Consider the following 23,983-nt stretch of genomic DNA (forward strand, 5'->3'; position numbering starts at 1 on the left):
TTTACTGCAAAATGCAACCTTAACTAGCAAGTGTATTCTATCCATAGAATAGATGCCACATATAAATATATATATATAGCGAATAGTGCAGTAGTTATTTTGTGTATCTTTTTCTTTTATATATATGCCGAACTATTACTCTATTTTACTTCTTCAGCCTGTCGTAAGTGAGGAATATATTCCTTAAAAATTGCCAGACGGCCATTTCCAATTCGGTCTTGAGTTTATTATTTATTCAACTTTTACATTACGTGACGTGTATGATTCTATCAGAAGCAAAGTACAAGATTGATGTTAGAATACTATGATAAGCTCTAATAAGTCATCCTCGCCGATTCATCAAGAAATTAAAAATTGAACTAGCTTTTTCAGTCTTTGTGGGGCCTTTCACTTGCAATTGTCTGAATATGACAGCCTCGTATTATAAATGAGAAAACAAAGAAACATGTATGGGTTTTTAAGATGTTATGGAAGGCAGAAACAACCAGATCATATGGCATTTGTCATGTTTTCAAGCAAAGTCATTAAATAGGGAAAAAGGAGAAAAAAAGTCTCAACAATTGTTCATTATCTTCACTAGAACATCATAATTTTACAATGTAACTAGGCAACCCTTAATTGCTTCTGTTAAAGATATGTTTCTTTATCATCTTTTTGGTCTCATCTGATAGTGAAATAATCTAAGCCGAAGGTTCACGTTCGTAGTTAACCTGCTGGGTCAGGCTTGTTAGAATCTGCTGGTTTGCAGCATGAAGAGGGAAGAATTTGGCAGCGAATGTTTATGGAGCATTGGGATTTTTTTTTCATTACCATTTTATCATAGACCTGAAATATATCTTTCGAATATGATTTTTCTCGAGTCAATCACATTTTGTTTTTTACAATTTTGTGTACAGATACATTTCCTTGCGGCGGTTGGTAGGATCAATTCTATTATCGAATATCTGAATTTAATTTGATTAGATTAATAATAATTAAATTTAATTAATAAAATATACTCTTAATTGATAAAATATAAATTATGAGTAAACTGAGGAAAGTTTAAAATTTAATTGAAAATAAGAAATTTATTTATTTAATTAAAACTAAGAAATATATAAATCAAGAGTAAATTGAGAAAAAAAATGATTGAAAGTAAAAAAGATATATATTTTTAACATTTTTAACCTTCGATTAAAAAAACTTACTTTAATTGATTTATATTAATTAAGCTTTTTTACATGGTTATCAAAACCGGACCGGCCGTTGAACCGTGAACCGGTGGCCTGCCCGGTCCTGCTATCTCACAAAATCGGTCTGGCAATGAACAGGCTCAAAATCGGTTTGAGCCACCGGTTCACTTTTTTTCTTTTAAAAAAATTAAACCAAACAACGTCGTTTGTTCAACGAGCCAAGTCAAATTCAAGTATTGTTGAGCTCGACTCGAACTCAAAAACTTTAAAAATAAGCTCAACTCGACTCAAAAACTCACGAGCTAAAAATTATCAAGTTCAACTCGAATTTGAAATATAATATTAAAAATTGAACTCGAAAAGGCTTTAACTCAAAAAAAATTTAGAAGTTTGATTGAAGCCTAATATTTGAGCTCAATTTAAGCGAAAGAATAGTTCGCTCTGTGCTCACCAAAAGGCTCTATGATTTTGAATGTCAAATTACCTTTATTATTTATAGAAGTAAGTTGGGATGCTCTTTTATGTTTCTTAGCAATGTATGATTGTTTTGTTCTCATATTTTTACTCTTTAAACTTTTGGGATTCTCTTCTATGTTTCTTAGTCATGTGGGATTGTTTTTTTTATAAAAAAAATTAAACCAAATGACATCATTTGTTATGATTTTTTTAAGCATCAATTTTATTTTTTTTGATTATAGTTATATAATTATATTTATTATTTAATATGTTTTACATTAAATATTATGTTGTAGTTGATTTGAATCATTTTGTTTCACTTGATTTTATGGTTTTTAATTTATATATGTTACGACTTGTGATATTTTTATACCTTTTAATATTGCAAACTTAAAAAAAGTGTTACATATATATTAATATTGCTTTGAATATTATGTAAAATTAAACAAATATTATTTTATATAAAATCCGGTTCAACCGCGGTTGAACCCGGTTGAACCGCGGTTGAACCCGGTTGAACCAGTGAACCAGTACCTTCACCGGTTCAATATCCGGTCCGGTTTTAAAAACATTGCTTTTTTATAATCAAATAATTAAGTTCTATTTCACTAAATGTTATGTTATTGTGAAGACGATTGATAGGTTCATCCGTCATGTTATTGTAGAGATGATTGATAGATTCGTCCATGAAGATTGGGAAGTAAAAATTAGATTGACTATAGAGAGCAAAATAGTTACTAGACACCTTAACTAAAATGAGTTTTGAAAAATCTTTCAACGATTGTTGATATCATACACCTCCTATTGTTGGGAAAGAAACCGAACAACCAAACACAAATACAGGCACAATCGTTTTTCTTTTTCTCCCAATAACTTCTGTAAAAAATTATGGCAAGCACAATAGCATAATATATGTTCTCTAGCAACACTAATTAATCTCAAATCAACCAATGTAACCACAAAAAAATAAATAGAGACACCAATATTTTTACATGGAAAATCCCTCTAAATCAAGGGTAAAAACCACTCGACTTTAGAGTCCAATCAAATGCTTCACTATCATCAAATGTTCAGCTACAAGATTACAATATCCAACCTACAACAAGCATACAACTCCAACAAGGCTAATAACAAGTACTCTTCAGCAGAAGAGAGAAAAATGAAGAATATCACACAAAAATAAACAGCTGAAAATTGACGTTTCACGTCGCTACATGGATCGGATGAAAAACATCCAAATTCAACCTGATTATAAATTTGAGGCCCAAATATGAGTATCAGTACCAAATATGCATTCTGATTATAAATTTGAGGCCCAGTATCGATAATGTCACCCTGAGTATCGATAATATAGGGGCAGTATTGATATTCTCCTTGGTAGTATCGATACTTCCTGCCCAAATCCCTAATTTTTACCCTAATTCAACCAGTATCAATATTGTTATTGTAGTATCGATATTCAAACCCGGAAATGGTTTATTTAGGCTTTGGAAAACATCCAAAATCATCCTAAAGTACTTGGGTTGGTTCCTAATCTTATTATGAAGCTTTAGTAAGTTATTTAGGGTCTTAAGGTGTAATAAAAAATGTATTATGAATTCACAAGGAAACCCTAAAATGCTCAAATAACCAAATCTTAGTAAAATCTTTAATTTTTTTAAAGTTTAATACTCCAAAGGATTAGAAATACACTACCTTGATGCTTGAATCCCGAAATTAAGTTCCTTGGTTAGCTACACTCATTTCCTTGGTGATTTGGATGAAAACCCCTACTTTTATTTAGCTAGAGATAACCCAAGGCTTTGAAACATTGATATGAGTTCAAAAGAAATGTGAAATGGTTTAAAAGACTAACCTTTAGCTATAACACTTGGAGGAGAAACGAGAGAAGGAAATGAGGAAAATGGAGAGAAGATGAAGATGGAAAAGATAAAAGCTCTCATCTTTACAAAATGGGGAAATTACGATTTTGGTCTTATTCATCTTTCCACTATTCAGAAACTCATTTTTATAGATAATTTAGCCCAATACAAAACCCAATTAAGCCCAATAACTTAAATTATAAAATTCATGCGGTCCGCTTACCTCTCGGGTAAACAGAAATTACTTGGTCGGAACTTGGCGTGTTACAATAAGCATTACGACCAACAATAAGCATATCATCAACATAAATCAAAAGAATAATGAAATCATCACCAAATAATCTCTTAACAAATAAACAATGATCAAAAGTAGTCTTCTTATAGCCTTGTTCCCCCATAATAAACTCAAACTTCTTGTACCATTACCTAAGAGCTTGCTTCAAACCGTACAAGCTCTTCTTCAACCTGCACACATAGTTCTCTTTCCCTTGTGCAACAAATCCTTTTGGATGTTCCATGTAAATATCTTCCTCCAATTCACCATGAAGAAAAAAGTAGTTTTCACGTCCATTTGTTCAATCTCTAACTCATAACAAGCTACCAAACTCATTATAGTTCAGATAGAGGACATCTTCATAACCGGAGAAAATATCTCTTCAAAAACAATCTTCTTTTTCTGGGTATAACCCTTGATGACTAATCTAGTTTTTTATTGTGGAGATGAAGACTTCTCTTCTTGCTTCAGCCTATAAACCCACTGATTCTTCAAAGCTATATTTTCTTTAGGTAATTTTACCAACTCAAAACTATGGTTATTATGCAATTATTGAAGTTTATCTTTCATGGCTTCAACCCACTAATCTTTGCAAACACAATAATCCAAGTTTATAAAATACAAGGGAGCTCTGAATATATCCAAAATATAAATACTAATTTTAAACAAAATAAAGTTATGACTGAATACAAAGAGTTTACAAAATAGTACATGGCCTCTAAGAATCACTCAAGACATACTATAATGCCTTGGATGGTCTAAAATCTACTAGCGACAGTAATGCCCCTCGAATGGTCTCCTAAGAACTTGCACATGGAAACACATACTGAACTTTGAGCTTACGAGTTGAGTGTCACACGCATTCACTAAACGATCATGATAGTGGCATAGGTATGAAGAAATAACGATGGTACTGATACTAAGTTGTAGTTTTCTTCAACCTTTCTCACAAGGAAAGAATTAAAAACATGGGTTACTAACTTGGTTGGAATCTCAGTAAATGATTTAGAATGTTTCTCAAGGCTTCAATCTCTAAAAAATGAGATGGTTATACTGAGGTTTATAATCCCTCTTTAAAACCCATTTTAGTATACCATGACCAAAACTTGATCTTGTTGTCTCAAATGGAAGATGTAAAGATGCTAGTTTTGATTTTTACCTTTACTGAAACGTACTAGGATTGTTAGTGATAAAGTTCTTACCTTTGAGCAAGTTACGAGGGAGAAAGATGAAGATGTAGGGAGAAAGATGAAGGTGTAGGGAGAAGAAGAAGAAGAAGACAAATGGTGTTAAGAAAATAAGATATGAGGGAGGGATGCAAACATGATATCATCAACTTTTAATGGAATTCAACCTTTAAAAATAATTTTGGTATAATTGACCCCTTGGCCTTTCAAGCTTTGGTCACACTTCAAAAGCTCCCCTTTTAACAATAATTGGGCTCAAGACAAGCCCAATTCCACTCAAAATTGGGTCAAAGCTTTCCATAAGCTAAGGGATTTATCTAAGACCCTCTCCTAACCTGAGATTTGGGATGTTATAGTACACCTTAGTGGAATGAACAAGGTTACCTTAGATATTCTTTGGGGGCTTGGGTCAGACTTGGTAGTCCATCTAAGGGACGTTGTTAACATAAGTTTTGCTTTGACCTTAGGGTTGTGGGTCTAGAGATATAATAATAGGGGGTTGTTCCTTATTGAGTTGAAGGTCAAATTTAAGAAATGTGTAGCTATAGAATCTTTATCCTGGCGTGTCTCTAGGAGAGCATTCTTGTGGATTGTTAAGTTAGATGTATTATTATAAGGATATTTGCCTGGTTAGTTGAGGGTTCGTGTGACCGACCCTGCAAAAAATTAGTAATCTCAAGTTCAACCTTAGAGGTAGAGATCATCGTGAGAGTGTTAAGAACACTCAAGTACTCTAGCATGTAAGATGATCACCTTAGTTGTCAGAATTATTAGGATATATCTCAGCAAGTGCCAAGCCATTTCAATTGCTAATTGGGTGTAAATACCCCATGTACTCCCGATGAGTAAGTTAGTCGGATGTATGTTCTAATGCAGTAGTTATGGATCTCACCCTAAATACTAAAGGTATTATAGGTAAGGTAGTTGGGTATGAAGCTCGAGGTCTAGTGATCCCTTTGAATACATCGTGATGCCTTCTTGTGGAAGACAGTAAGTGATTTAGCTATGTGAGTTAAACCTCATATGTGATGTCTTCGTGTTGGTAAATAAGAACAAGCTATATACAACACTTACTAGTACGCAATATTGGGTAATACCATAGCTTTTAGTGCTTGAGTGTATAGTAGACTAAGTACTTTAAGTGACATTGACTAGTGTTAGCCGTCATCGAATAGCATAATTGGGGTAAGTGATTATGGGTACCAGACGTAGTGGCATAGAACCTTTAAACTCAGAGAGCGATGTGATGAACCTTTGTTTTGTGTCGCATGCTCTCTAAGAGAAATAGATGTTTCTAGTGTCACCAAGCAATTAATCAAACTTTAGTTGTAATCTTCTTAGATTCATTATTTTATAAGTAGCGCCTTTGTAAACTCCAAGAAAAAAAAACAAAATTATTCAAGTAGCACATATGATTATTGAATCAGAGTTGCACAGCATAAACATATAAACTGATGTTAGAAAGTCTAGAATTATCATCATATCTTTAGTAGTTGACATCGAGACCTTGTATGGAAAGTGTTCATAGGATCCCAACGTGTAGTATATTGAGTTACTTAAGTTTAGTAAGTAAAGGAGATTTATAAGATGGTGCAATATGTTAACTCGATTGAGTGGAGTTAGCCAGAGAAAGGTTTAACTATAGTTGAATCATGAAATAGTGTTTTCCTTATGAAATATTCTGAGCATTATGTGTTAGACAACAATAATAAGATTCTCTAACTTTGTGCCCCTCAAAGGTTGTTTAAGGTTCAACGTAGGTAGCACCCTTGGAAATCATATATCGATTTTGTGAGTTCTCGAGTCGTATGTTAAGTTGAATAGATTTCTTTCTTGTGGATCAAACTTGATAAGAGTTTAGGTGTTTCGAGGCTTCAAAGAGTGTGAACTAGGGATATGTCGTTAATCGATTCAAGTAAATTTCAAGGATAACATTTCTTTCAATTAAGGGAGAGTTGTAACACTCTAAATTATGGGCTAGTAGTTTTGGGTTTACATAAAAGGTGTATAGGACCAGGGGATTTTTTTTATTGAAGTTGTTAGGCCGAGTGAGGGTTTAATTGGATGATGATGGGGCCCAATTAAACAAAAAATGTATTTTTACGTAGTAGAAATATGAGAAGAGACCAAAAGCATGATTATCCTATTTAAAAATATGAAAGCTTTTATATATTTCTCTTAATATTTTTCTCTTCATTCTCATTTCTTCATTCTTCCTCTTCAAGTGCCATAGCTTAAAGGTGAGTTCTTGAGCATCTTGCATGCTTTAAATTTGCCCCTAATCCCTCTAGAAACTTTTTTTCTAAAGATTCAAGCTTTGGGTTCTTATTTTACTAGAGAAAGTGGGGGTTTTATCATCCAAGTCTTGGGGGAGGGTGATAGCTAGCTAAAGGATCTTCATTTCGAGATTCTAGCATAAAGGTAGTGTATTTCTAATCCTTTGTGGTGTTAAGGCTTTCATAAGAATGATGATTTGTTAAGAATTGAGTATTTGATCATTTTAGGGTTTATGATTGATTTAATGATTAAATAAAATATCTGATGTAAAGTATGTGTTTTATGGTACTTTGTGACCCTAAATGACTTCCTAAAGCTTTAAAAAATGGTTATAAACCAAATTAAGATCTTTGGGATGATTTTTGGGTGTTTCTCGAGCTTAATTATGGTAATTTTAGGTTCGAGTATCGATATTGGATGAACTAAGATTAATTTTGGGCCATTTTACCAGTGAGTATCGATACTAGCCCTTCAATATTTATACCGAGAGTACCTAGTATCGATATTGGGTTATTTTTTAGCAATTAGAAGTTATTTTTGGTACTAATACTTACAGGGTTATCGATACTTGACCTAAGGGTATCGATATTTCATGTAGGGTATCAATGCTCGTTTTAATGGTTAAATTAGACTTCATTAAGGATTGTAAGAGTCAAGGATGATCCGTAATGGTAGAACTTTGTGTGTGAGGGAAATAAATGGCCAACGGAACCCGTAAACCCTCGAGGAGTGAGGTACAACCAAGTTACCATAGTAGGAGTAATACGTCCAAGTATTTTCATTCGAGCACATAGCGAGTAATTAAGAATGAAGGATTGTTGCAGAGGATTTACTAGTAAGTAGTATGAAAAATTGATCAGATTACAAATAGCATAATTGTGTACTATAAGAATGTTAACGGATGGTGGGCATATAGTTGTCCTTCCAATTCGAGGGTGAATTAAGGATATAAGTAGTAAGAGCGACAATACTACCACTAGTCAGTATTGAACCTGAGTCAGGTACCGAGCTAGTAAATAATGCATCAAGTGAACAATAGAATCAATAATCTTCATAAAGTCATGAAACACATAAAGATCTCCTTAGACACAATTGACTAAAATGTCATTCAATGTTAAACGTATATAATATAGTAGCTTAATAGAGTAACATTTATAACAGACTAATAAACCCCCGTATAAAGTTCTGGATGAGAGGAAGAACGAGATATCATCTAGTAAAGGGGATGAACTTACCTCAGTATGTCGAGCTATGCTAGTGTGCAGCGAGGCTACCTCAATTTCCTTAGTACGTCACTGTTGGTGGTGTGTAGTTAGGCTACCTCATTTGCCCTCATTGGACATTTGTCACTGTTTTGTGACCTTGAGCCCTCGGTCATGTTGTATAATGACATCAGTTCAGTCCAATAGATATCTTTAGAGCTTGACTTGACGGTTGTGTGAGACCGAGCCAATGCTTTAGTTGAGTAGGAATTGTATGATGTTATGTGACTCCGAGTTTCCCCTCCATGATCTACCTGATGGCTAAGTGACACCATAAGATCATTCAGAATCTTAATGGAAATTTTACCGATGCTATGCAACATCTGGTTCCCTTAGTTAACTAGTATCTAGTGGTTATGTGGGACCAGATACTAGTAATGTGTTACATCTAATAGTGCATAACAGTGTCAGTGTCGCATTCTGGGAATGTGCATCAGTTACAACCATTGGGGTTAGAGACTCAATAAAGATGTACTCATAGCGAGGTACTTAGCAGAGGATTAAGGAAAGCGTGAGACTCATACTTCAGCGATAGAACATCTGAACCTTTAGTAAGTAGCACTTGATTAATATCATGTATGTACCTATTGCTTAGTACTATGTCTTTACCATGCTTATGTTTATGAGACTCTTAATCCTGCTCTAGATTACCGATTATACTGTTGGGCTTTGTAAACTCAACGTTAGGATGCTTTCTGTTCCTATATTATTAGCTTGAGTCGTTCATGGAGCATCGATGTAGCAAGACTTCCAGAATCTCCATCAGAGTATTGTACTGTAGCTTTAGTGGGCATGTGTTTTCATAGGACCCTTATTATTGTATTTAGATTTGTAACTCTGAGTTGTTTTATTTTGGTTTTTAACTATGTGTCAAGGAGCTCCGATTTATAAAAATGATTTTTATAATTTTCATGTATGTTTTTCTTGGTACCATTCACTATGTTTTGAAAAGAGGATAAACACGTTTTAAAAATCAAGAGCAGCCTCAATAGTCCAATGTGGCACTTTAAGCCCAATAAGGTTTAGGGTGTTATAACAAAATACTTTTTTGTTCCTTAAGAAAGTTGTTTCGAAACAATCGTAAAATGAAGTGGGTATTACCCTTAGTATGATTATTTGATTAAGTAAAGTTATGCTCATGAGATATCATACAAATTATACGAAAATGATGTCATCTGATAAATTTTATAAATAAAAATGATGTATTTATCTATAATAGTTGTATACTAAGGTTGTTAATAGATAACTGTGAATATTTACTTTTAAATAAAAGCCTAATATAAACATAAATATTACTAAATTAACAATATATATATTATATATATATATATAACACTAATGAATGCATGCACATATAAAATATAATAACATGAGATGATGACTAAGATAGAATATGCATAAAATATAAATGTTGCAAACTAAATAAACAAAAATAAAAAAAGGACAATAATATAAAGAAAAATAAAGAAAAAACACAAACATAAATTGTTGAAAAGTAAATTGCAAAAATAAATGATGCTGAAATATAAATAAGGAAATTTAGAGTACTGAAATGTAAAAGACTAAAAATAAAAGCATGAAAAATAGAGGCATGAACTAAAGACTGGAGAATAATGTGCATAAAAATAAGGATCAAAATATAAATTGTAAGAAAATAGAAAAACATTAAAATAAAATAAAAAACATATCATCGAAACATAAGGACTAAAATGAATAAGTAAAAAGTTAAAATGCATGAATAAAAAGTATAGTAAATTAAAAACAAAATTGTTTCACATTAATGTCAAAAGAGCGAGGCTCCTATTTAGAAAATAACCCATCAAAGAAAATGGTCACCAAATAGTGCCATCGTACACACAGAAAACAAAAGTCATTTTCCAAGCCTTACAACCCATGTTCTCTGTAACACCCTAGACTAGTACAACACACAGTCGATCGATCTAAATTTCACACGAAACCACCGTGGCTAACCAAAATTCTTCTTTAAAGTTTTCAAGCTGAAATGATCATTTGTAAATACTCATGCTAAAATAACTCAACCACACTTTAAATAAAATAATTTACAATCAGGAGCTCCCAAAAATAATAATTCAATTAATACAAACCAATTTTTAAAATAAGTTACGACTCAAATATACAAAACGGGACCTACAAAACTACATGCCCTCTAAATATAAACTCAAGACGTACTTTGCGCTAGTCTGACCTGGATTACTGCTGGCAGAAAGGATCCTCTGACTGCTCCTTGACTAACCTGTGTAAGGAAGCAAATTCCAAACGCTGAGCTAACTAGCCCAGTGTCACACTAACAACTAAGTCTACTAAAAGTGTTCATGTCATGCTCAAGCTAACTTTTAATACTAAAATAGTGAGTATACTCGTATACTACACTTCCTACTATATGGTAAACATCATGGTGCGACTGAGGGTTATACACCTCGGAGCTCATGCACCCCTCTAGTCTACCGAGGATGAGGCCCAGAATCTCTACATCGGACACAACACCCTCGAATAACCCACCTCTCACGAGTTTCATGCCTCTGACCTAATTAGTCATTTTAAAGTGCCTCGTATACTACCTAAGGATATCTGGACTGATTCTATACTTCGAAATCATACTTTTACTAAAGGAACTTGGGTGTCCTGATCGTTTCCCAAACAATAATCAAGGCTAATTTTATGTCCCCTACTTGATCTCATTTCTAGATATAATTAAGCATCATTAATGCTCTCACTTATAGTCTTATTTGATAATATACTGAAGTGTTGGGGTACCTCAAGTCTAATCCCTTAAAATTGGACTTCTTTTCCCAAAATAGATTGTTGGTATCGATACTGACCATTCAGTATCGATACCCTTGACATAGTTTCGCTACTTTATGTAAGTATCGATGCTAAAAAAAGCTTACTAGAATTTCGGTCTCTATATCAAGTCTGGGAATCTCAAGACCGTGACCTTGGTATAGATACTATTGAAAGAGTATCAATACCACTACCCAAAAATTCATGATTTTTCCCAGAAAATGAAGAACAATATTGATATTAGCCCTCCAATATCGAGACTCAAACTACATAGTACACAAAATAAGCACGAAATATGCTATTCTTCTAACCCAAAGACCTTACTGAGGTCCCCAATCATTATTAATGTTTTATGTATTGAAAAAGGATCATAATAGATACTTTAGAACATACTTAAACATTAAATTATAAAATGTACCATGAGAATGATCACCATGCTTCAACTAAACTCTTAAACAAAAGCTACATCTCTAATGACCCACAAAGAGTGTAAATGAGTTATAAGCATGGTTATATTGTCTCTTTTGATGGCTATAACTCTCCCTAATCAACCCAAAGTCAACTTTTCTTTTCCTCTTACTTTTGAGTTTCCCCCCACCTCCTTCACTAAACAAATGTGGAAAGAGGTTACTATTTTAACTGATTTCTTGGATTAAGTTAAAGACATCATCTATAACTTGAATCCACTAATATATAGCTCGAATCACTTGATTCTCTTAATTCTCCATAAAATCCATTTTTGGTTTCAAAGTCTAAAACTTGAAAAGATGGAACTTAAAATGGAGCTAGAAGGGTGAGGATTAATAATCTTACCTTAGTTTGACCCAAACTAAACTTGAAATCCTTAATCCTTCAACTTTAAATGGAAGAAGAGATGAGAAAATATGGAAGAACAAGACGAGTGTCCAGTGAGCTAAAATAAGGGGGTGATTCAAGTAAAAATCATATTATAGGAAGAGATTTTTAGCTTTCAAACTAAAAAGGGGAAATTTATACTTTTAATATCTCAACTTTCTAGTTCATAAAACACTCATCCTCCCATCATAAAACTCTTGGGCCCAAACTAAATCCCACAAATACTATATAAGCCATTAAAGGTTCGGATGTCTCTGAAGTCTTCGAAGGTTCGGATGTCCTCAATCCTCAAAACTGAAACTCTTGTGTTGACTATATAAGCCAAACATTATGATCCAAGTCTCATCCTCTTTCTTAAGCTTAAGCCATCGAAGCTTACACCTTAAGCTTGCATCGTGTTCTACAACCAGTTCATACCCAAAATTATGTCAAACTTTCTAAATGGTAGCCCCATAACATCGATGGGGAAGTTTCACCTTTTATTTCCACTATATATTTTTTATGGACCTTGTCCACTGAGACATCTAGTCCTAAAGGGCTAGACACTCCAACCCCTATCCTGAGATTCTCAGCTGGGATATTTCTTTCTTCAACTAAGTCATAAAAGATATAGGAATTGGTAGATCTTGCGTCAATTAATGCAGTAACTGGAAGAGAAAACACTATAAAGGTACTTGAGATTACATCGACAGAGTCACAATCTTCTTGGGCTCAGACTACATACTGACGAGCGATAACTCTGGGCTTGACACAACTCCTAAATCAGTCTACACGCCTACTAGATGACCTGATGCTGAAATCCCACCTCTCTAGGGTCTTCTACCCCTCTGAACCAATGATGTTGACCTTTGGGTTAAATCTTGTGCCATATCACGTGCCTCCAGACAATCTCTGATAAAGTGGTCCAAGAAACCACAACGATAATAACCCCTGGACCCCTGACAAAAAAACTTGCATGCCTCCGGCCAGAAACTGAACAAGCAAGCTGAGGCTGAGTCCTCGATGAACCCCCAGAACTCGCTAGTAATGTAGTGACTAATGGTCTCATGTGATGATTAAACCTACAAGCTCCTCTGCTCACCTGATGCTCGGGTTTACTAGACTAACCTGACGAGGCTCTCCAAGAACCCTGAGAGTCTCGAGCCCTCTTGGATGATTGAGATGGTCCAGATAATTATAGTGTTCCCCTAACCTACCCATAAGCAGCACCTTCCACTGCAACTCATCTCCCCAGAACCCTCCCTAAAGCCTTTGCCTGGTGGACTAACTTAATAAAAACTATGGGTGGATTAGCATATAGATGGGTGAGGATATCATCGCAGAGGCCCTCTTTGAATTTTCTACAACGAAAATGCTCTGACGACACCAAAATTGGTTTGTACCGGCTATGTGGAAGGAACTCCAACTTATACCCAAACACAGAACGGTCCCCCAGCATCAACTATAAAAACTAGTCTCTAAGATCATCCATGTGAGCCTTTCCTATATACTTCTGTATGAAATCCTCCAAGAAGTGATCCCAGGTGGGTCATTCGAGCCCCATAGACATCTCAACTGCCTCCCTCCAATCTATTATGTCACCCTTAAGTAGGGAGGTGACACACTCAAGCATACCCTCAGGAGTGAGGTGTAACTGACAAATAGTCCTAAGGGTCTCCCTTATCCACTTATCAGTTACTATAGGGTCATCATCTCCTGATCCAAAAAAGTCTATAGTCTGGTACCTCTGAAGCCTCTCAACAGGGGACTCATACGGTGCTATGAAAAGTGGGGTTGGTGGGGCTGGTTGGGTAGGTGGGTTAGCTAGCCTCCTGGGTAAGGATCTAGCTATACGCCTCAAGGTGGCAGTTATCTCCCTAAAGAAAGTCACCTCCTCGACTCCTGCGTCTCTGGGCTCCTCAAACTCAGTCTCAGGGATAAACTAATCACAGAAAATGCCTACAATGGAAGCTATACTCTCGTTCCTACCCTCATTACTATGAACTTGTAACATCCTCAATACCGGGTTAGTGACCAAATTGTAAAGTTTCAGAATTTGGTGACTAAAGTATAAGAATGAAATAGTTCAATGATTATTGGATATATATGATGAAGGTTAATTAGTAATTATTAAAGGAAATTAAGGGTTAAATGGTCATCTGACTAGAAAGATTTTTATATTCCTTTTAAAGGTAATATAAACGTGGGGAAATATGAGAAACATCCAGAGTTCTCTTCTCCTTTCTTCTTCTTCATACGTGGGAGAGCAAGGCAAAGGTAAGTTTAATTTTAGTTGGTTAATACTTGAGTTTTAAGCTTAGTTTTGATTATTTGGGTATTAAATAAGCTTAAGGAAAGCTTATATGGGATTTAAACAATAAGATAAAGGAATTATGAAGGAATTTGCAATATGAGTTTTAAGATGAAATTTTGATATGGTATGGTTGTTGAAGTTTTATGGATGAATTTGACTTGTCATCAATCTAATTAAGAAGTATGAAGTGTTAGAATTGGAATTAGAACACATTGAAAATTTGGTATGATTTTTGAATCTCATATGGAAGATAGGATTTTGAGGTTTAAGATGAAATAAATGAATATAGATTGGTTTAAGTATGTGTACTAGAGTTAAGAATGAAAAAGGGGATGCTATATGAAGTGTTTGAGAGAAAATGAAGTAATTTTCGGGCTGAAATATGATTTCTGGGCAAGTGGAATCGGTACCCATTCAAGGGGAACCGATACCCCTTCAAACGAACAACATTTCTAGAATGTCATTAGGGAATCGATACCCACATAGTAGGGAACCGATTCCCCCTAAAGGAAAAATGGGAATATTGGTTTAATAAATTCGTTTAAGTTGCTAGTATCTAATTAAAAGGTGTAGGTATCTAATGATTGCCTCAAAATGTACATTTATGTAGATTCTGCGCGTAAAGCAGTTCCGGAATCATTGACAAGTAAGATCGATCAAGGGGAAAGATAAGAGATTGGAATTTGACTAGTGAGGCCAGGTGAGTGCATATTCAATACTATATGATATGCGATGGGAATAAGACTTGCGATGAGTCTATTTCCTGAAGTGTTACACATGAATTTATGATTAAAGGCATGAGTTGAATATGCATGTATGTATGCTTGATTATATGGATTGATCTGTTTTTTTATGTGTTAGGTGATAAAGTATAAGTGATTACATAAGAAAGGTTATGAATTATATGAGATATAAACTATGTGATCATAGTAAAATATAATTATATTATTAAATGATAAGTGAAATAAGCTAGATAATATTGATCTATAGGATAATGTGAGAATAGTACACTAACTAGGAAATTTGAACATAAATGATAATATGAGCATATAAGATAAGCTAGATGGGAAAGATTCATATGTTTAAATAAAACTATAACACAGGGGTTGTATGATAGAAATTTATGAAGCTATATGAGAAGATTATAAGAGTTATATGAAATTGAATTAAGTAAATAGATTAGATTATATATATAAAGAAATAATAGAAGTGAGATGTGTTTATAAGTCTGACATAGATGAATATGAATATGAATTATAAGAGTGCTATATGATTTATATTAGGATAAATCTTGAGAATATATATATATAGATAGATATGAAATGAAATGAAATGAGTTATATGAATACATAATTATGTGATGAAATGGTGGATTACCTGAACATGTGAATATATATATATATATATGTCTAAGAGAAGGCATAAGATTAAGATATAAGCAATGTGACTATAAGTATATGTGCTCTAAGTGATATGACTTATAGGTATTTCTATTATAATGTTACATGATATGTTATGTATGTTAAATGAATTATGTGAGGGTATAAGAAATGATATGAAATATATATGTGAAAACAAGTATATGTTATGAGATAAGACCTATGACTATAAGCTACGTGAAGGTGTTCTAGGTGTTTCTATATGTTATATGAAGTATATGATCTTATGTGAACAAGATATGATAAGTATGTTTACATGAATAAATGTGATTGGGTGAGAAATGATAGAAATTATATGATAACATGATATATGTGACATGTGAATTATATGGAAATGATCTACGTGTAAGTGAACTACGTGACTATATGATAATATGAAAAGAAGCTATGTGATACGTGATATGTGATACGTGAATTACAAGTTTATGTGAATATTTGAGATGAAATAAATAATAACGCCCATGTTATGTGTCATGAGAGCTAGGGGTATAGTTGGCATGCCAAGAGTCGAGGGTCTACGCGGTCCTTCGGGACATATGTATATTCTTTGGAACATGTGTGAAGTCTTGAAAGACACATACTTGATCCCTAGTATATGTATATGATTCTTAAGGAATAATATGTGGTCCTTATGGACATCATTATATGGCACTACGGTGTAATTCTACGCGGTCCTTCGGGATATATATATATTCTGTGGAACATGTGTGAAGTCTTGAAAGACACATACTTGATCCCTAGTATATGTATATGATTCTTAAGGAATAATATGTGGTCCTTATGGACATTTTTATATGGCACTACGGTGCAATTCTACGCGGCACTTCGGTGCAATTATACGAGCTGTGGTGACAGCATTAGTGCACAACCTCTATAGACTCACATATCGATAGTTCTCACATATGTACATGGGCTAATCCAGAGATATGAACAAATATATGTTAGTGGTATGATAAATGTTATAGAAATGATATGATGTTGTGTGTGTATAGTGTTTGATTGAAAAGGTTAACCATAAAAGTATGTGATTACATGATAAACTGTTAATGATGAATTATGTGTATGTATGGATTTACTGCAATTGATCTGATATGATTTTATATGATACGAAGAATGCATGGAATTGATATAACATGATAGAACAGAACATGCATGTATTGATATATGTTATAAAGTGCATTATAAGTTGTTATGCCTCACTAAGTCTTCGACTTAGCGTGTGATTGTTTCACACGTAGGTTTCGAGAAGAGTAAAGAATAATGCGGAGCAAGACAGGTCAGTTTTCCTTACCAAATGTCAGATCAGAAAATATAGGTACTGTATATAGAGTGTAGTTGGCATGTAGTCTAAAGACATAAATTGTATGAACTCTGATATATATTTTGTAAACGTTTTGAATAAGTTAAATGTTATCAAAGTTTTTAAATTACTCACTATTTTATACGAATAAATGTTTGAAAAGTCAATGTGACACTTCGGACTCGTATCCGGATCGGATACGGGTTGGGGGTGTTACATTTAATGGTATCAGAGCTATGTTTTAGCTGATTCTCGGCATAAACCGAAGTCCAAAGTGTCATAAAAGGTGTACATGCCAACCTAGATTGAAAAATTTCTGATCTGATAGTGTAAGGAGTATGTTGTCTTGTTAATAGAATAAGAATAATTTAATACAGTAGAAATCTGATCGTGATAATTTCGAAGTAAGTGAAAGATGATATTCCTGATTGTGATAGCTATTCACCTGCCCTGGACAGGCAGGATGAAGAGCGGACACCTCAGGAAATGCCTAGTAAGATCAAAATTTGATTTCAGAAAGCTGAAATCATATCTGAATAATGATAGAAAGTTTTCATCGTTTGGAATCGGAAAAACGATATAGAGTAGTTTTGTTATTATGTGGATAAGATAGAATATGGTGAACAGGTGTCACCATAAGAAGGTTAAAAAGATCTAAGGACGTGATGAGTACGTATAGAAGAACTCAAGGATAAGTGCATCAGTGACAAGTGTATAAGATGTATAAAGTCAGAGCTTATGAGTTTGAAATGAAGTGATAGTATTGCGCATAAACAAGAGTATGGTTATGATAAGGGTTTGCAGTTAAGATGGAAAGAGTTAGCATTGGCTAACTAGAGTATATGATAAAAATGTACTGGAATTATAAGATTATAAGATATTGTCAGGATATGATAACCAGATCTGCAATGGATCTGGATATAGTTGCATATTTGGATCATAGTAATGTGGTATAGTAAAGGAAAAGGAAGTAAGAATTTGTATATTTAAGTAAAGCTGAGGATGGATAAGAAGAGTTTGAGAATGTGTATATCGATGATCAGATTATAGGACACAGGAAGTCAGAATGTTGAGTTTGAGTAAAAGAAATTTCAGGATGTATGAAATAGAGGTGAAATTGATAAGTTGAGTAAGCGAATGTTGAGATAATTTAGATTGGAAAGGATGTATATGATTGGTATAATAGGGCTTGTGCCCTAGATTGAACAAAAGTTATTAGTTAGTTGTCAGAGTAAAGGTGCTAGAGTTATAAGATTGGAGGAAAGATAAAGTGGAGTTGATTGATTATGATGTGAATTTGAATATAGTTGTATGTTCTGAGCAGATAGCTATGATGAAGACACTGAGATAAGTATTTGCATGGAACCTTCAGGAAGGAAAATACAAGTATAAGAAATGATAAAGAATGAAGTTATGTATAAGAAATGGGTTATCAGAGTAATGAGGATGCAATGAAGATTGGTACATAAAGATGAGTATAAGTGATAAGACAAGAGTATGGTAACATGAAAGGAAATATATGATTTATGTATAAGGAAGAAGGAATAAAGAAATGAAAGGGATTGATTTAAAGGATCAGATACGATAAATATGGATGTACAGAAGACAATTTTGATATAGAAATAAGACAAGTGTGCAAGGTGATGTGAAAATATTGTTTGACTCCTTAAAGTATATGTTTAATCACATTGAAGAAGATTTAGAGTTGTGTTTTGGTCAAATGATGACGAAATACAAGTTTGGTATGGTTATAAGGTAATTAGAGAGTTATGAAGAAATAGATGGATTTATGATATAGAGATGGATGTTACTGTCAACGTGATGAGTGACATTATATTGAATTTTAGAAAGGTCAAAGGAAAGATGCATAATCGAATAAGAGAAAAGACAACAATGGATTGGTATTACTGGTTATTGTTTATATGATAAGCAACACAGGATGAATGTATAAACGAAAATGATAGTCGGAAAACTTAAGGATTGAAAAGTAAGTTTCTGATGATGACAAGAAAGAATAAGTCAGGGAAACAACATAAGAACATTAGAAGATATGTTCTTATTAAGATGTGCAGTGAAAATTCGAGGACGAATTTTCTTATAAGGAGGGGAGATTTGTAACATCCTCAATACCGGGTTAGTGACCAAATTGTAAAGTTTCAAAATTTGGTGACTAAAGTATAAGAATGAAATAGTTCAATGATTATTGGATATATATGATGAAGGTTAATTAGTAATTATTAAAGGAAATTAAGGGTTAAATGGTCATTTGACCAGAAAGATTTTTATATTCCTTTTAAAGGTAATATAAACGTGGGGAAATATGAGAAACATCCAGAGTTCTCTTCTCCTTTCTTCTTCTTCATACGTGGGAGAGCAAGGCAAAGGTAAGTTTAATTTAAGTTGGTTAATTCTTGAGTTTTAAGCTTAGTTTTGATTCTTTGGGTATTAAATAAGCTTAAGGAAAGCTTATATGGGATTTAAACAATAAGATAAAGGAATTATGAAGGAATTTGCAATATGAGTTTTAAGATGAAATTTTGATATGGTATGGTTGTTGAAGTTTTATGGATGAATTTGACTTGTCATCAATCTAATTAAGAAGTATGAAGTGTTAGAATTGGAATTAGAACACATTGAAAATTTGGTATGATTTTTGAATCTCAGATGGAAGATAGGATTTTGAGGTTTAAGATGAAATAAATGAATATAGATTGGTTTAAGTATGTGTACTAGAGTTAAGAATGAAAAAGGGGATGATATATGAAGTGTTTGAGAGAAAATGAAGTAATTTTCGGGCTGAAATATGATTTCTGGGCAAGGGGAATCGGTACCCATTCAAGGAGAACCGGTACCCCTTCAAACGAACAACATTTCCAGAATGTCATTAGGGAATCGATACCCCCATAGTAGGGAACCGATTCCCCCTAAAGGAAGAATGGGAATATTGGTTTAATAAGTTTGTTTAAGTTACCAGTATCTAATTAAAAGGTGTAGGGTATCTAATGATTGCCTCAAAATGTACATTTATGTAGATTCTACGCGTAAAGCAGTTCCGGAATCATTGACAAGTAAGATCGATCAAGGGGAAAGATAAGAGATTGGAATTTGACTAGTGAGGCCAGGTGAGTGCATATTCAATACTATATGATATGCGATGGGAATAAGACTTGCGATGAGTCTATTTCCTGAAGTGTTACACATGAATTCATGATTAAAGGCATGAGTTGAATATGCATGTATGTATGCTTGATTATATGGATTTATCTGTTCTTTTATGTGTTAGGTGATAAAGTATAAGTGATTACATAAGAAAGGTTATGAATTATATGAGATATAAACTATGTGATCATAGTAAAATATAATTATATTATTAAATGATAAGTGAAATAAGCTAGATAATATTGATCTATAGGATAATGTGAGAATAGTACACTAACTAGGAGATTTGAACATAAATGATAATATGAGCATATAAGATAAGCTAGATGGGAAAGATTCATATGTTTAAATAAAACTATAACACAGGGGTTGTATGATAGAAATTTATGAAGCTATATGAGAAGATTATAAGAGTTATATGAAATTGAATTAAGTAAACAGATTAGATTATATATATAAAGAAATAATAGAAGTGAGATGTGTTTATAAGTCTGACATAGATGAATATGAATATGAATTATAAGAGTGCTATATGATTTATATTAGGATAAATCTTGAGAATATATATATATAGATAGATATGAAATGAAATGAGTTATATGAATACATAATTATGTGATGAAATGGTGGATTACCTGAACATGTGAATATATATATATATGTCTAAGAGAAGACATAAGATTAAGATATAAGCAATGTGACTATAAGTATATGTACTCTAAGTGATATGACTTATAGGTATTTATATTATAATGTTACATGATATGTTATGTATGTTAAATGAATTATGTGAGGGTATAAGAAGTGATATGAAATATATATGTGAAAACAAGTATATGTTATGAGATAAGACCTATGACTATAAGCTACGTGAAGGTGTTCTAGGTGTTTCTATATGTTATATGAAGTATATGATCTTATGTGAACAAGATATGATAAGTATGTTTACATGAATAAATGTGATTGGGTGAGAAATGATAGAAATTATATGATAACATGATATATGTGACATGTGAATTATATGGAAATGATCTACGTGTAAGTGAACTACGTGACTATGTGATAATATGAAAAGAAGCTATGTGATACGTGATATGTGATACGTGAATTACAAGTTTATGTGAATATTTGAGATGAAATAAATAATAACGCCCATGTTATGTGTCATGAGAGCTAGGGGTATAGTTGGCATGCCAAGAGTCGAGGGTCTACGCGGTCCTTCGGGACATATGTATATTCTTTGGAACATGTGTGAAGTCTTGAAAGACACATACTTGATCCCTAGTATATGTATATGATTCTTAAGGAATAATATGTGGTCCTTATGGACATCATTATATGGCACTACGGTGCAATTCTACGCGGTCCTTCGGGATATATATATATTCTGTGGAACATGTGTGAAGTCTTGAAAGACACATACTTGATCCCTAGTATATGTATATGATTCTTAAGGAATAATATGTGGTCCTTATGGACATTTTTATATGGCACTACGGTGCAATTCTACGCGGCACTTCGGTGCAATTATACGAGCTGTGGTGACAGCATTAGTGCACAACCTCTATAGACTCACATATCGATAGTTCTCACATATGTACATGGGCTAATCCAGAGATATGAACAAATATATGTTAGTGGTATGATAAATGTTATAGAAATGATATGATGTTTTGTGTGTATAGTGTTTGATTGAAAAGGTTAACCATAAAAGTATGTGATTACATGATAAACTGTTAATGATGAATTATGTGTATGTATGGATTTACTGCAATTGATCTGATATGATTTTATATGATACGAAGAATGCATGGAATTGATATAACATGATAGAACAGAACATGCATGTATTGATATATGTTATAAAGTGCATTATAAGTTGTTATGCCTCACTAAGTCTTCGACTTAGCGTGTGATTGTTTCACACGTAGGTTTATAGAAGAGTAAAGAATAATGCGGAGCAAGACAGGTCAGTTTTCCTTACCAAATGTCAGATCAGAAAATATAGGTACTGTATATAGAGTGTAGTTGGCATGTAGTCTAAAGACATAAATTGTATGAACTCTGATATATATTTTGTAAACGTTTTGAATAAGTTAAATGTTATCAAAGTTTTTAAATTACTCACTATTTTATATGAATAAATGTTTGAAAAGTTAATGTGACACTTCGGACTCGTATCCGGATCGGATACGAGTTGGGGGTGTTACAGAACTAGGCTTTCATCCATGACTAATCTCTAAAATTAAAACAATACAAAGAGTTACTATCACTATTTCAAAAGTAGAAGTACTATTAACATCCCTATAGGCATGTATATTAATAAACGTTTACTGACTATGACCTGCAGGCTTTAGGAATGACTAAACCTGACACTCTTATACCACTAAATGTAACACCATAGACCAATATGAAAAACAATGATCGATCTAAATGCCACAAAAAACCACTGGAGTGTCTAACTAAAATTTTTCTTTAAAATTTCAAGTTGAAATGATAATTTGTAAATAATCATGCTAAAATAACTCAACCACACTTTAAATAAATAATTTACAATCAGGAGCTCCCAAAAATAATAATTCTTTTTATACATACCAACTTTTGAAATAAGTTATGACTCGAACATACAAAATGGGATTTAGAAATATACATGCCTTCTAAAGATGAACTTGAGACGTACTCTGCGCTAGTTTGATCTAGATCACTCTTGGCAAAAAAGGTCCTCTGACTGCTCTTATACTAACATGTGTAAGGAAACAAATTCCAAATGCTAAGCTAACTAGTCTAGTTTCACACTAACAATTAAGCCATACAAAAAGTGTTCATGTCATGCTCAAGCTATCCGATAACACTAAAATAGTGATTATACTCGTATACTGCACTGTCTACTCTATGGTAAACATCATGGTGCAGCTGAGGGTTTTGCATCTCAAAGCTCACGCACCCCACTAGTCTATCGAGGATGAAGCCCAAAATCTCTACATCGGACACAACACCCTTGACTAACCCAACCATTGTGATTGTCAGGCCTCGACCCTAGTTAGTTAGTTTAAAGTGCCTCGCGCACTACCTAAGGATATTCAGATTGATTCTAAAATTCAACATCATAATTTTAGTTAAGGAACTCCAGTTTCCAGATCGTTTATAGGCTTCAATCAAGGCTAATTTTATGTCCCCTATTTGATCTCATTTCTAAATGTAATTAGCATTTTTAATGTTCTCATTTATAGTCTTCATTGATGATATACTGAAGTGTTGGGGTAAATCAAGTCTAATCCCTTAAAACTGGACTTCCTTGCCCAAAACAGACTATTGGTACCGATACTGACCATTCAGTATCGATACCCTTGACATAGTTTTGATACTTTATGTAAGTATAGATAGCAAAAAGCTTATTGTAATTTCGGTCTAGATACCAAGCCTGGGAGTTTCAAGACCGTGACCCCGGTATCGATACTCTTGAATGAGTATCGATACACTGCCCAGAAATTCATGATTTTGCCTATAAAATGAAGAACAGTCTCGATACTCCAATATCGAGACCTAAGTTGCAGAGTGCACAAAATAGGCACAAAATATGTTGTTTTTCTTATCGAAAGACCTTACTGAGGTCCCCAATCATTATTAATATTTTATGTAATGAAA

This window comes from Hibiscus syriacus, unplaced genomic scaffold (assembly GCF_006381635.1).
Source record: "Hibiscus syriacus cultivar Baekdansim isolate YM2019G1 unplaced genomic scaffold, ASM638163v2 tig00110683_pilon, whole genome shotgun sequence".
NCBI lineage: Eukaryota > Viridiplantae > Streptophyta > Magnoliopsida > Malvales > Malvaceae > Hibiscus > Hibiscus syriacus.